This window comes from Leguminivora glycinivorella, chromosome 11 (genome assembly GCF_023078275.1).
Source record: "Leguminivora glycinivorella isolate SPB_JAAS2020 chromosome 11, LegGlyc_1.1, whole genome shotgun sequence".
NCBI classification, from domain to species: Eukaryota; Metazoa; Arthropoda; class Insecta; order Lepidoptera; family Tortricidae; genus Leguminivora; species Leguminivora glycinivorella.
Genome location: NC_062981.1, coordinates 15,481,851 through 15,495,585, shown reverse-complemented (window position 1 = coordinate 15,495,585; position 13,735 = coordinate 15,481,851).

Genomic DNA, 13,735 nt, shown 5'->3' with positions numbered 1-13,735 from the left:
CGGTTTTTCGTCTTCGTAGAGCGTTGTCTCTTTCTTATGTGACGTGTATCTTGCTGATGTGACGTTAATTGTCTCTTTCCAAAGACGATGTGCATTCTTTATCGCTGTTCACTGTAGAAAATTTAGAATACGTACATAATACGACCATAAATCACCCCTTATTTTATTTTTGTACCTAGTTACCTACTGTTTTCCTATCACTTATTAAGTGCCGACTAATCGGCCTTTTTTGCCGACTAGTCGCCGACTAATCGCCGACTACAAATATGGCCGGATAGTCGGCTTTCCCGACTAGTCGGCGACTAGTCGGTACATCCCGACTAAGGACGCTTCTGTAATACGCCAAAATAAAATATTGGTTGTTATTCTGGTAATCTTTCATAATTAATTTAAGCGCCATCTATGTTTCTTTAACCGAAGCTTTTTAGTTTCTACGCCATCTAGTGTGAATAAGTTAAACTATCTGGACTACAGATGTAACTCCAATGGTTATGCTATCCTTACCAACTTCAAAGTTCTCCATACACTTCATAGGTGGCAGCACTGAGCGTCATGAACAAGAGTTTCAAATAGTTCCTAAGTGTATTCACAGATGGCGCACGGAGTCAAGTAACAAGACAAGTGGCATTTTTATTTTAAAGTTAAGTATATGCATACTTTTTAGCCGGCAGTGCAATGGAGGGGTTAATCTATAGTATCGATTAGGTACCTAACTAATACATTTTACTAATAGTTTAGTAAATAAGTTAAGTAAATAAACTGTAAAGTTTTCGTAATTTAATAAGTATTAAATAAGTAATAAATAAGTATTATACCTTGTACATTTAGCTGTTGAAAAAAGTGTAAAGAAACCGGAGCCGTCAAATTTGACAGATCCAGGGGTAGTGAACCTTTTAAGGCCAGATCGAAGAACAAAACTGTAGATGGCTACTTACTTGGTACTTTTTATTCATGGTGAGCCAATTTTAATGATTATAAACGCATAAATGGTAAGGTGAGAGTAACAATGCGATTCCTTGTATTTTTAGGTATTTAAAAAGGTTATCAGGTAACGTTTGGTTCCTGTTAAAATTTTCGTATTTTAAAATAATTGAGCTCACTACTATAGTCCGTTCCATTCCAAAAACATATACCTACTTTCGCTTAATTTTACCAAGACAAGACGAGTGTAAGTACAAGATTATAATGGGTCGGCAAACGCACATTGCTATTGTGAAACCAGAAAACTGGAGAAGATGCGAAGAACATGTCATCAAGGAAGAGAAGAAAATGAAAGAGTTAGACAACAAAATTGACGATTTGGCCGACACAATAATAATAAATGTGACAGAATCATCTTCGTCTTCATCCTCATCGTTGTCATCGTCCTCACCAGAATAAAATAACGTATATAAGGTCCTAATTTATTAGTTGCAGATATTTTAACACATGATACTTTACATTAAAATAATTAACTTTAAATATAAATTAAGAAATCTTTTCATGTAACTTTTTTGATTTCATTTTCCTAACAAAAAAATTAATTATAATTTCGTCTAAAAAAAATCATCATGTGCATTATCTATCACATGTCACAATAACACTGTCTGTCACGTCAACAATTGTTTGTTGTAAATGTCGTAAAGGTTCGGCGGGAAAACTGCACATGTCATTGAAGTGGCCAGTTACAGTTAAGTGGTACGTAAAAGAGGTACTAGAATCTGTTCAATGAGTTTTCATTTAATAATCACATAAACAGGGTGTTTTTACGTAGCATATTTGTTTTTCCGTTTTCTCCAAAAAAACATCGTAAAAGCTATAATGTTTCACGGTTTAATATACTCCAGAGACCGAGTACTATCAGCTGTAAAAATATCTGCATCTAATAAATTAGGACCTTATATATATAAAGTATTGCGTTTTACTTAAAAATATACATATGTTTTCACCATTAAACACATAGAATAGAACGACATATTTTTTTATTATTTCATGCACAGATAATCTTAATTTTATTTCTATTGCTTTTTTATATTTCTCTGTCTTTCATCAAAATTTAGTGTGATACCTATAAATATTACTGAATCAACTAAACTACCATCTAGTATAAAAAAATACAAAAATATAACAATCATCATCTCATACGGAGAAACGGAGGCTCGAAAACACAAATAATATCAAATTTGGAACAGATGATGATGATGATGATGATGATTGATAACAAGCAATGGAAAATGTCAGATAAAATAAAAATCGCGTAAGGTCTAGTACCTTTATATTTTAATAGTGTTATATCCAGATTAAAAAGCAACCATGAGTTTTAAACCTCTGCCAAATTTGGTACTTTTTGGTTGATGATTCCCTGAAAAAAAAAAAAAATAATAATGAAATGTATTGACGATATGCTTGTATTCATGAAGGTGTATTATGTTTCGTCTAATTAAACGAAATTACATGTTAGTGGAATGAAATGGAAAATAGTAGTGAACTCAATTTATTTTTAAATAGAGAAATTTGACAGCTTCGGTTTATTTACACTTTTTTCAAGAGCCAAAAGTACAAGGTTATAGTTGCGTTGCCCGTGTGGTGACACTCGTGACAGGTTAAGAATTTCACCACCCCCTATCTTCCCGTGGGTGTCGTAGAAAACTGAGGGGTTAAATTGTGGCCTAGACGAGAGGCTGGCAACCTGTCACTGCAGTGACATAATTTCATTTTCTTTCAACCCCTTAATTGCCAATAGTGGCACTGAAACTCGTGTACCAAGTTTTATGTAGTCTGCCTACCCCTTTGGGGGACACTTTTTAGTTATTTGGTTAATTACTACACTTGATATTATGAGAATTTCACTAGATACGAAATATTTTAAAAAAGCTTTTATAAAAACGTGAAAATAATCCGTGAAAAGGTGTGACGGGCAATAAATTTCCCAAGACAGCATAAAATACAAAAGTGAATGTTCGCCTACAAAGAAACGCATTGTAAGTAAATATTTTTGGATTCGGCGATTCAAAACATTTTGGAATCGCGGAACATTAAATCCTTGGGCCGAATGTGGTCACGCCCTCTCTTGGTCACAAAAGGAAGGTCGTAGTTTCACCAAAACTGCAAATTGTTATTTCCGCGCCATAAAATTCTTTAAGGTTTTTCTTTAAAGAATGAATGTAATGAATGTAAAACGCGTGAACTATTAATCTTGTTCGTGAATGGGTTCGCGGCAGATGTTCGCAGTAGGTTTGAGGGAAAAAAGTAACGTCTTATTTTGGTTTTTTGTTAATTTTATTTTATTTATTATACCGCGGGTCGTGTGGGTTATAGGTACTTATGATTTAATCCGAATCCTACATTTACTGGTACAATTGTTCTTTTTTGTAAAAGTGCCAAGTAATATTGAAGATCAGGGGGCCGATTTTTGAATCTCACTTTCACTAAAATACCGGTTGAAAACGGTGAATTGCCTATTATTTTCAGTGACAATTTTCTGAATTCGAACGAAGTGAGACTCAAAAATCGGCCCCCGGGGGACCGATTTTTGAATCTCACGGCGTTCGAATTAAGAAAATTGTCACCGAAATTGCCTACTATTTTCAGTGACAATTTTCTGAATTCGAACGCTGTGAGATTCAAAAATCGGCCCCCTGGAGGGCGATTTTTGAATCTCGCATACGGGATTTTGTCACTAAAATACCGGTTGAAAACGGTGACTTGCTTATTATTTTCAGTGACAATTTTCTGAATTCGAACGCGTGAGACTCAAAAATCGGCCCGCTGACCTCATTCTTAATCCCAGGACGTAATTTAAGAGAACATACCTACTTTGAATTTTGAAACATTAGTTAGCATACCTAATTCAATAAAAAAATTGTATGAAATTTGTAATTTTCACTATACCTGTTTATTTCTTTATGTGTAAAATAATGTCGAGATTTGTAATTACTTATCCCTTAATTCTAATAAATACTCAAAATAACTCATATAAGAATGTACTAAGGTTATATATAATTATATAGCTTTTACCCGCGGCTTCGCCCGCGTAATAAAAGTATTCATTAAGATTTTCATTTGGATCCGTAGGGACCGTAGGTTTCTCTGTAGGTATATTTATCTGCGATTATTTCGATTGCACATAATACTTTTGCTTGCAATGATTGTAGAAATATTACACATCGACCACAGCGTAGGTAATTCTATATACGCTGGGGAAACCTTTATAAACATACCACATAGCCCGTATTTCGACACTATGATCGGTGGGTAAAAAGTACTTTTTTCTATTATCCCTTACAATTTTTTACATTTTGCTTATACTTATCGCAAACGTAACCTTCAAGCAAGCAAACAACGATCGTCTTAGAGCAAATTGATTGTAAGAGACCGCCGACCGATTATCCGTATCCCTCTAACGATACCCATATTATCCGTATCCGTATCCGTATCCGTATCCGTATCGCTATCGCTAACGCTATCGCTATCGCTATCGCTATCGCTATCGCTATCGCTATCGCTATCGCTATCGCTATCTCTATCGCTATCCCTATCGCTTTCCCTATCGCTATCCCTATCGCTATCCCTATCCCTATCCCTATCCCTATCCCTTATCAAGATGTTTAATGATATAACACTTTAAGTTCTCGCGCTTTGTACACATATTTAAAGTCACATACAGGTCGAACGCGATTAATTAACATTATTTTTACCTTTTTTCCCAACGTTTCGGCCAGGTTGCAGTGGCCGTGGTCGCGGAAGACTGACGTCCCAGCAAAATGTCACCGGAGATGTAAACAACACAAAACTACCCGATATTAATTTATATAAATGTTCGGGGTAGACAAATAACTATAATCTACCCGCTTTTAGTTAATGTTTATTTCCCACCATGTTTATTTGAAAGGTAAAAATAATGTTAATTAATCGCGTTCGACCTGTATGTGACTTTAAATATATGTTTAATGATTTCTTATCAAGTGCTAAAATATAAAGTTTCATGGTTTTATCATTTAAAATTAAGAAATCCCATACAAACTTTAAACCTCTTTTTCAACCCCTTCAGCCCTTTTTTTCGAAATAGAAAGTAGCCTATGTTCTGTCTCAGGGTCTAAAGATTGTCTGTTCCAAATTTCATCAAAATCGGTTGCGTGGTTTAAGCGGGAAAGCGTAACAGACAGACAGACAGACAGACAGACAGACAGACAGACAGACAGAGTTACTTTCGCATTTATAATATTAGTATGGATGGATAGTATGGATACTATGATCACCTGCACTATTTTTGAAACTAGTGACTAACTATTTATACATACGTATATCCCAAATATATTAGGCTCTTATTTCTATATAAGTAACTAGCTTTTGCCCGCGGCTTCGCTCGCGTTAGAAAGAGACAAAAAGTAGCCTATGTCACTCTCCATCATCTCCACTTAAAAAATCACGTCAATACGTCGCTCCGTTTTGCCGTGAAAGACGGACAAACAAACAGACACACACACTTTCCTATTTATAATATTAGTATGGATACATCCCAGAACATTATTTCAGAATCATTTAATATATAAAATTCCAAAAGCCTAGAAACTAAAAATAACGGCTGATATCGGATTTCTATTAAGATACAAATGAAAAGTCCAATTGTTCAGGTTTAATTTAAAATAGATTTATTGGTACCTACCTACTCGTTTTAATTAGGCTTTTTCGGACGAGAGCTAATGCGGCTAAATGTGATAGCTGGTCAGTAGCAGTTAAAAGCTTTTAAATTATGTATGTACCTATTTTATTCATATTTCCATTCGGAAAGTATTTATAAATGTACTAGCTTTTGCCCGCGGCTTCACTCGCGTTAGAAAGAGACAAAAAGTAGCCTATGTCACTCTCCATCATCTCCACTTAAAAAATCACGTCAATACGTCGCTCCGTTTTCTCGTGAAAGACGGACAAACAAACAGACACACACACTTTCCCATTTACAATATTGGTATGGATATCTTTTCTTTTTGATTGATAATTATAAATATGTATTTACTCATTATGCTGATGTGTACGTTGTGCGAGGATGTCGCCAGCTCTTCGGTGACCAGGGGCCGTAGCCGAATGGCATTTCTGCGACGCGAAACGAAAACGAAACGCCGCGAAAGGTAGTCTGGGCTCTGTCGTGCCAATACGCAAGAGCGATAGAGATAGATATCTACGAGCGTTTCGTTTCGTGAGCGTTCCGTGAGCGTTTGTGTCATTCGGCCACCAGTTACGCCAACCAGACGCTTTGCGATTTCTGCGACAAACTTCGTGTGCTCTGGAACCCCATGGACCTACGTCCTAGAGACTTGAACATGAACAATCCAATTTATAAACTGAAATAGATATCAAACACGAAAGAAAAAACGACAAGTCCCACTGGTGGCCGAGCCGGGAATAAAACCCGGGTTTTCAGCTTACGCTGCTAACGTCATTAACATTAGACCACCCGCCGTAGTACTCAACGAAATTTAACACTTTAAGTTCTCGCGCTTTGTACACATATTTAAAGTCACACACAGGTCGAACGCGATTAATTAACATTATTTTTACCTTTTTACGAAATTTCTCAAAAAAATCCAATTTATTAATTTAGTAAATTTTGTTCTTAGTAGTAGATTTTTTATTTTTATCCGTGCTATGTACAGATTCTTCTACGCATGTCTTGTCAGTCTTGTACGCGTGTTCGATCCGCTGCTGGAGCTACTGACAGCATTGGTGTGGCTGTGGGTTTGCACCAGGGCTCGGCATTGAGCCCATACCTCTTCGTGCTTATAATGGACGCTCTGACGTCGGACATGCAGGAAGAGGTGCATGCTCTTTGCCGACGACATCTTGCTTGTCGGAGAAGAGGGACTCGAGGTACAAGGCAGGTTAGCGAAGTGGCAACAGAGGCTGGAAAATGTTGGCTTGAAGATCAGTAGATCCAAAACAGAGTATCTTTACTGTGACTTCGGCGGTCTTTCCGCCCCTGTTGCCATGACACTAGATGGCGAAATATTGCCTACCTGCTCGGATTTCAAGTACCTGGGTTCCCTCATTCAGGGAGATGGCGAGATCGACAGAGCAGTTCAGCACAGGTTTAACGCAGGATGGATGAAATGGCGACAGGTTACAGGCACAACCTGCGATCCCTGAATGCCTCTCAGGCTGAAGGGGAAAATTTATAAATCAGTTATCCGACCTGTCGTCCTGTATGGAAGTGAGTGCTGGGCCACCAAGACGAATGATGAGAGAAGACTGCATGTGAATGAAATGAGAATGTTGCGATGGATGTGTGGTGTGACAAGACTGGATATGATTCGGAATGAGTATATAAGAGGAAGCCTGAAAGTAGCGCCAGTGACAGAGAAATTGAGAGGAAGTAGATTAGCATGGTATGGGCATGTAATGCGGAGGGATGAAAGCAATGTTATAAAACGAGTGGTAAATATGAAAGTGGATGGATACAATGGTAGTGGAAGGCCTAAGAAAAAATGGATGGAATGTGTGAACAACGATATGAGAGTGAAAGGGATTAGTATGGAAATGACGGCTGATAGAGAGAAATGGAGGAAGATGATCTGCTGCGCCGACCCCAAATAATGGGAAAAGGGCAAGGGAATGATGATGATGAGTAGTAGATTTTTTATTTATAATTTCCCGTATTTTAGTTTTTGGAGTATTTAAGCTCTTTGATTTTAAGCCAGAAGTTTTTTTGTTAGTGAACCATTCGTATTATTGAGACATTAATCATGGTGAATCAATAGATCAGAAATATCCTAAGATTCACTATTAACTCACATGGTCTCTGGCGTCTCTGCCTCCACACATAATAGAGTTATCGCTGCCACATTGTCTGCCAAGTTATTTCTTTATCATTTCTGATTCCCAGCCGATTGACTATCGTTCTAAATCCACTACAATAAGGGTGTATTAATAGAAGACATATTTTAAAGAAGTAGGCGATAAAGCACGTGCAAAACAAAGTGAATTCGCGGCATAACCTATAAATCAAGCATTATTATAAAAGGGCTTGTTCGAGTGGCCGTATTGTCGCTTTATGGATGTTATGCCATTCATTACAGGCCATTAAACGTATTATAACGCGTGCAGACCTACGTAGACCCCTGGTGACTCCGTTGTTCAACGCAATTTTGTACTGCCAATGACATCGTTAATGTGGACTCATGGGTCTTCGTAAACTGGCCGGGTTACCTCAGCAAGCTTTGTTTGCGCGGAGCGACAAGCCATTCATATATGGGATAATAAATGGCGGAGTGTTGATTGAAAACAGACACAAAGCGATACCGAAACGCCTCCGTATACGCGTTTGATAAGAATTACTGTGTGAACTGGCGAAATATGCGGTATTCCTTGCCTAAAGGATCCTTCTCCTATAGGGACGAATTGCTGTTAGAATTTCAGTTAGAAACAGCCTTATTGCAAGTAGTGAGAGGACACTCTGGACATGGAACGTCATATATTGTGATGTGCGGGGGCGTGATGGTGTAGTTATCATAACTTAGAAAGTCTCAATGAAACTGCTCGATTGAAAAATTGTTATGGGCAGTTTCATAAATAGACTATGTACTTAAGGCGAATGAAAAATAGAATGAGATTTGTTTGGAGGATGTGTTGTGTGGAGGTATATATCAATTTATAAGGCTTAGAAGACGTTTTGTCTAAAAAACATGTGGACGAAAGAAATAAAAACAACTAATTATGTTCGTTTTCGGCAAATAAATTACCATAAAATTTTAACAACTTATTGGAATACTTACAAACAGTCATATCGTCACTACTTTTAAAAAATCTCGTATCTCACGCTGTTCCTCAAAGTTAAAACGCAGTAACGCCGTGGCTTGCGTGGGCGACGGTCGCGCGATGGTCGCGCGACGGCGATGCGACGCATACGAAATCAAACCTTATCGATATGGTAGTATGAGACGCGACGGCGACGGTCGCGCGACCGTCGCCCACGCAAGACACGGCGTAAGTCTATATGCATTCTATACATACTACAATTTTCTTTTCATTGACAGACGAAGATACAAGTTTTTTTTTAAAGTTAGTGACGATATTAAAACAAACATCAATTAAAAGGTACTTACTTTGATTTGATGAATTGATCACTAATGATGAGTAATAAATAGCACAAATTCAAACCATAATGTAGGCAGTAATTAATATTAAAATGTTCGTTGTGAATTTCTATTACGTTTTGAGTTTTTTACTATTGTTGACACTCAAGACGACTTCATTTGATGACACTTACTAAAGCATAGAGTATATGATAGAGTAGGCATTACCTATATGTAGATGAAAGAGCTCGATTGAGATGTCAAAAATACGATTTTACTTTTTGGTTAAAATAACTGTCACTTTGTGAAAAAGAGGCATTAGATTAAATAATTATCCTGGCGTCGGTTTGGCGACGATATAATAAGTAATTCATGTATCTAATGCAAACATAGGATTTTTGTGCATGTTAACTGACTAAAGGTTTAAAAGTTCATAAAGTAAATCGAAGAATATAATCAAACACAAACCAGGTAAGCATCAAACCATATGTTTTGGTTGTGTTTCAACAAATATGGTAAAGGCATCAATGCATGAACCCTGCCATATTGTCAGGATTACGAGCGGCCACAAAGGAAGGATTTCGCGACTGTGATGATAAACGTATCAATGTTTGATCAAGCCGTCAAAGTGTTTGCTCTTTTTATCTCTGCTCTTTAGGCACAGACATATATAAATAATAGATTACGCAAAGTGCCCATAGAGAAGACAGTAGGTAGCACAAAGGTAACGATTTTCATTTGAAGACGTTTATTTGTGAGTGTGCACGAGAAAACGTCGCACTTTGTCGATTGCTATAAAGCCGCTTTGTCAGTTTATTCGTTTAAATATACAAGTAAATCTCGCCTTAATGGTAACCGACAAAGTGGGACGTTTTACTAAACACACTCACATTTTATTTGTATCCATATAATTAATCTTTGATGTTTTGCTATTATCTTAAAAGGTCATTATCCAATTCAAAAATATATGTTTCGTCATAGTTTAGGTAGTAGAATAAAATATTTTAGTGATAGATCATAAAATATAGGTATGTATCTCATAGCCCTGTTTATATAGTGATACATATTTTATGATCTATCACTAAAGTTATTTAAAACAAAATCGATTATATTACTTCAATTATCGACCAAGACAAATCCGGGGTTTTTAAACATTACACTCTTATTTACTCCTTGATATGTGTGTTTTGTCTGTGCGTATAAATTATCAACTTCATTTAGCGCAGCATGGAGAACAGAAAAGCATTTTTAATTTAGAAAACAAGAGCATTTTTATAAACACCATGAAAATATACAGAAGGTCGTCATTTGTGTTCGAGTAGGTACTAGATAAAGAGCTAGTTCGTTAGTTCGTGACAAAGGGCGAAACTCGTGACGGTCGCGAGAACTATTCCCATAAATATCTGTGATTCCCTCTTTTTACCGCACCCCAATCCACATGTACAGCTGTCCATCTCCATGTAAAACATCTTAAAAAGCCGAATAAAAAGTCCCGTATTCGAACAACACCTACGTAACAAGGCATTGTCAAGACAATGGCCGCCAAATGTGACGTGAAATCTGTTGAAGGTATAATCCACTTACGAAGGCATGTTGCTTTTGTTGAATACGGATCATTGAGTTGTAAAAAGACTCCGCGGGAGCCCTATGTGTGCAAACAGAAGGTATTGGAGTACCTATAGATGGTTTTATTCGCGAAGCGAGCTTTGATTCGCTTTGACGCGCTATTATAGCTATAGGGGACTTGCCTGTACTTAAAATAATAAGTACATTACGATACAAGTGAGCAAAAGGGAAAGTTCGAAACGAGAAATTAAAACACTGAATGTTTTAAATCGAGACTAGTTACGAATTTCCTTTTCGCACGTGTATCATACAACGTTTTTCAGTAGAGATGGCCCTCCGTAGTTTTGACCTGACAAGAGATAAACCATTTTGCGCACTAGTGCCGCCAAAAACATCACGTGTACTGAAATAGTACATTACGATACAAGTGCGAAAAAAAAGCGGCGATGAATTAAAACACGACCGAAGGGAGTGTTTTAAATCGACACGAATTACGATTTCCTTTTCAGTAGGTACATAATTGGCCCTCTGAAATTTCGACCTGTCAAGATGAACCACTTTCTGCACTAATACGGGAAAAAGTACTATATGTACTGTACCTACTATAAATTGAATTTTCGGTCGTCAGTCTGGGAGCATACCGCCTATGTTAAGGCAAACAGTGGGTATGTACGCGTTGACCCCTCATTATGTGCTGCGTTTGCATTTCAAAGGTGTCTGCGTCAATATACATATACGATATCAGTATATCTGCATAATATAGCTACGTAGACTTTATTTTCAGGTGTCTCTAAAATATTTTTCCAATTGGGATGAGTTCTGGTAACATTAGTTAATTTCGAATAGATACCATCAAATAGGTACGAGAGAAAAATATTATTACTTTTGAATAAATCATGTAATTCATGTATGTAATTGAACATCCGCACCTATACTCCTATTTTGAATTAGCCGGAATTATTGTAAACAAAAGTGTGGCCAGTGCTATAAAAAAATTGCTCCATTCGAGGTATCAAAATTGCCGATTTTTTACAGGTTTATTAAAAATCTTTACATATTCCATTACACAAATAATGACAATGACAAACGTTTTGGTATATTTATTGAAATTAAAAATCCGTTTTTGTCCAATGTTATTATTGTTAAAGAAATAATTATTTTTATAGCTTGAACCTGCTAGAAATGAATAGGACTGGCAAATAAAACAAGAGTTGGTATTGTTGGCAACTTGGCAGAACCATGAAAGTATGGCTTCAGTTCATGACTCTTGTGACTCTTGTGAGGTAATAAGTTTTTATGTCAGTTGAAAATGACATACCAGGCCCCGTAGCCGAATGGCATTTCTCCGACGCCAAACGAAAGCGATACGCCGCTGGCTCTGTCGCGCCAATACGCAAGCGCGATAGAGATAGATATCTACTAGCGCTTCGTTTCGTGAGCGTTTCGTGAGCGATTGTGCCATTCGGCTAGCCACCCAGGGTGCGTAGCCGAATGGCATTTCTCCGACGCCAAACGAAAACGAAACGCCACGCCAGTTAGTCCGGCTCTGTCGCGCCAATACGCACGAGCGATAGAGATAGATATCTACTAGCGTTTCGTTTCGTGAGCGTTTCGTGAGCGTTAGTGCCATTCGGTTACGCACCCTGTATCAATAACCAAGCCAACGTCACAACCGCTTGCGTCCCGTAGCGAACGAATTACTTTATGACGAAACGCAACTGGCACTTTCGTGCTAAAGCCTGGTGCCGTAGCCGAATGGCATTTCTGCGACGCGAAACGAAAACGAAACGCCGCGAAAGGTAGTCTGGCTCTGTCGCGCCAATACGCAAGAGCGATAGAGATAGATCTACTAGCGTTTCGTTTCGTGAGCGTTCGTGCCATTCGGCTAACCAGAAATATAATTATGACTATTGTCAGGAGGGCGCTGTTATTCTGATGTATGGGATGACAGTTCAGTTTAGTATGAAGAAATTAGTTCGAATGAAATTCCGCAACAGGGCGCGTAGTCATATAATTATTTCTGGTCAGGCTTAAATTCTTTAAAGTGTGATACACACACAGAACACCCCACTAGAAGCCAAATGCAAGCGATATTGTTCGAGACGCAAATCACCAATCCTTGCGGGGTGAGGCGGGCGCGCACGGTGCTGCCATTGGTCGTTTCAAATAATGGCGCGCCTTTATGATTAGCAGTAGGGATGGGAATGGGACATGTCTATTATAGACAATGGTACCGGTACCAGTACTGTGGTGAATTTGTTTTGCAACAAATTATAATATTATAATTAAATTATAATAAGGCCTAGTTACCCTTCGGGTTGGAAGGTCAGATGGCAGTCGCTTTCATAAAACTAGTGCCTACGCCAAATCTTGGTAGTAGTTTCCAAAGCGGACCCCAGGCTCCCATGAGCCGTGGCGAATGCCGATGCCGGGATAACGCAAGGAGGATGATAATTGTGATAGCATCTCAATAAAAATCATTCTAGTAACTAATAACTAAACTGTGCATTTTTACTTACGTTTACTAAGTTAAATAACCAACTAAATATTCTAAACTAATCAATGAACTAAATACCACTACAGACTCTACAGATTCTAGATAATTATTCGCTATTACAAATCTGCTTTCTTTTATATTTCATAAAATGGTAGCACATGGTACGAACGGCAGTACGAAGTTCCCGCAACAGACATAAACTAACATGGCCCCATGCCTAGTCGTTTACGTGAAAGGGATAGCATATCACATTGTTAACTCGGTAAAGAGGGATGGACGCGCCTCGGCGCCGCTCAGCACAACCATATTGACCAGTATAAACGAACTCCGCGGACAATAAACAATATTCAACAAAATAATTAATTTGACTTAACTGTGGAATGTTGTTCCATCTTTTTTACATGTAGAAGTGTTAGAAGACTTGCCACACCACTTTATGCTGTAAGAGACCATTGTTTGCAACCAAAATTGATTATTTAAGATTTTTTCCCGAGCGGACACGGACACTGTTAGTGGGTCGTATACTTGGGCGCTACTGATCGGTGTCGCACGCGTTCAAACTTTTATAAACCTGATTTGTCGTATGCTTGGTGACCGCGAGTCGCCCTGTAAGGGCCATCTTGTT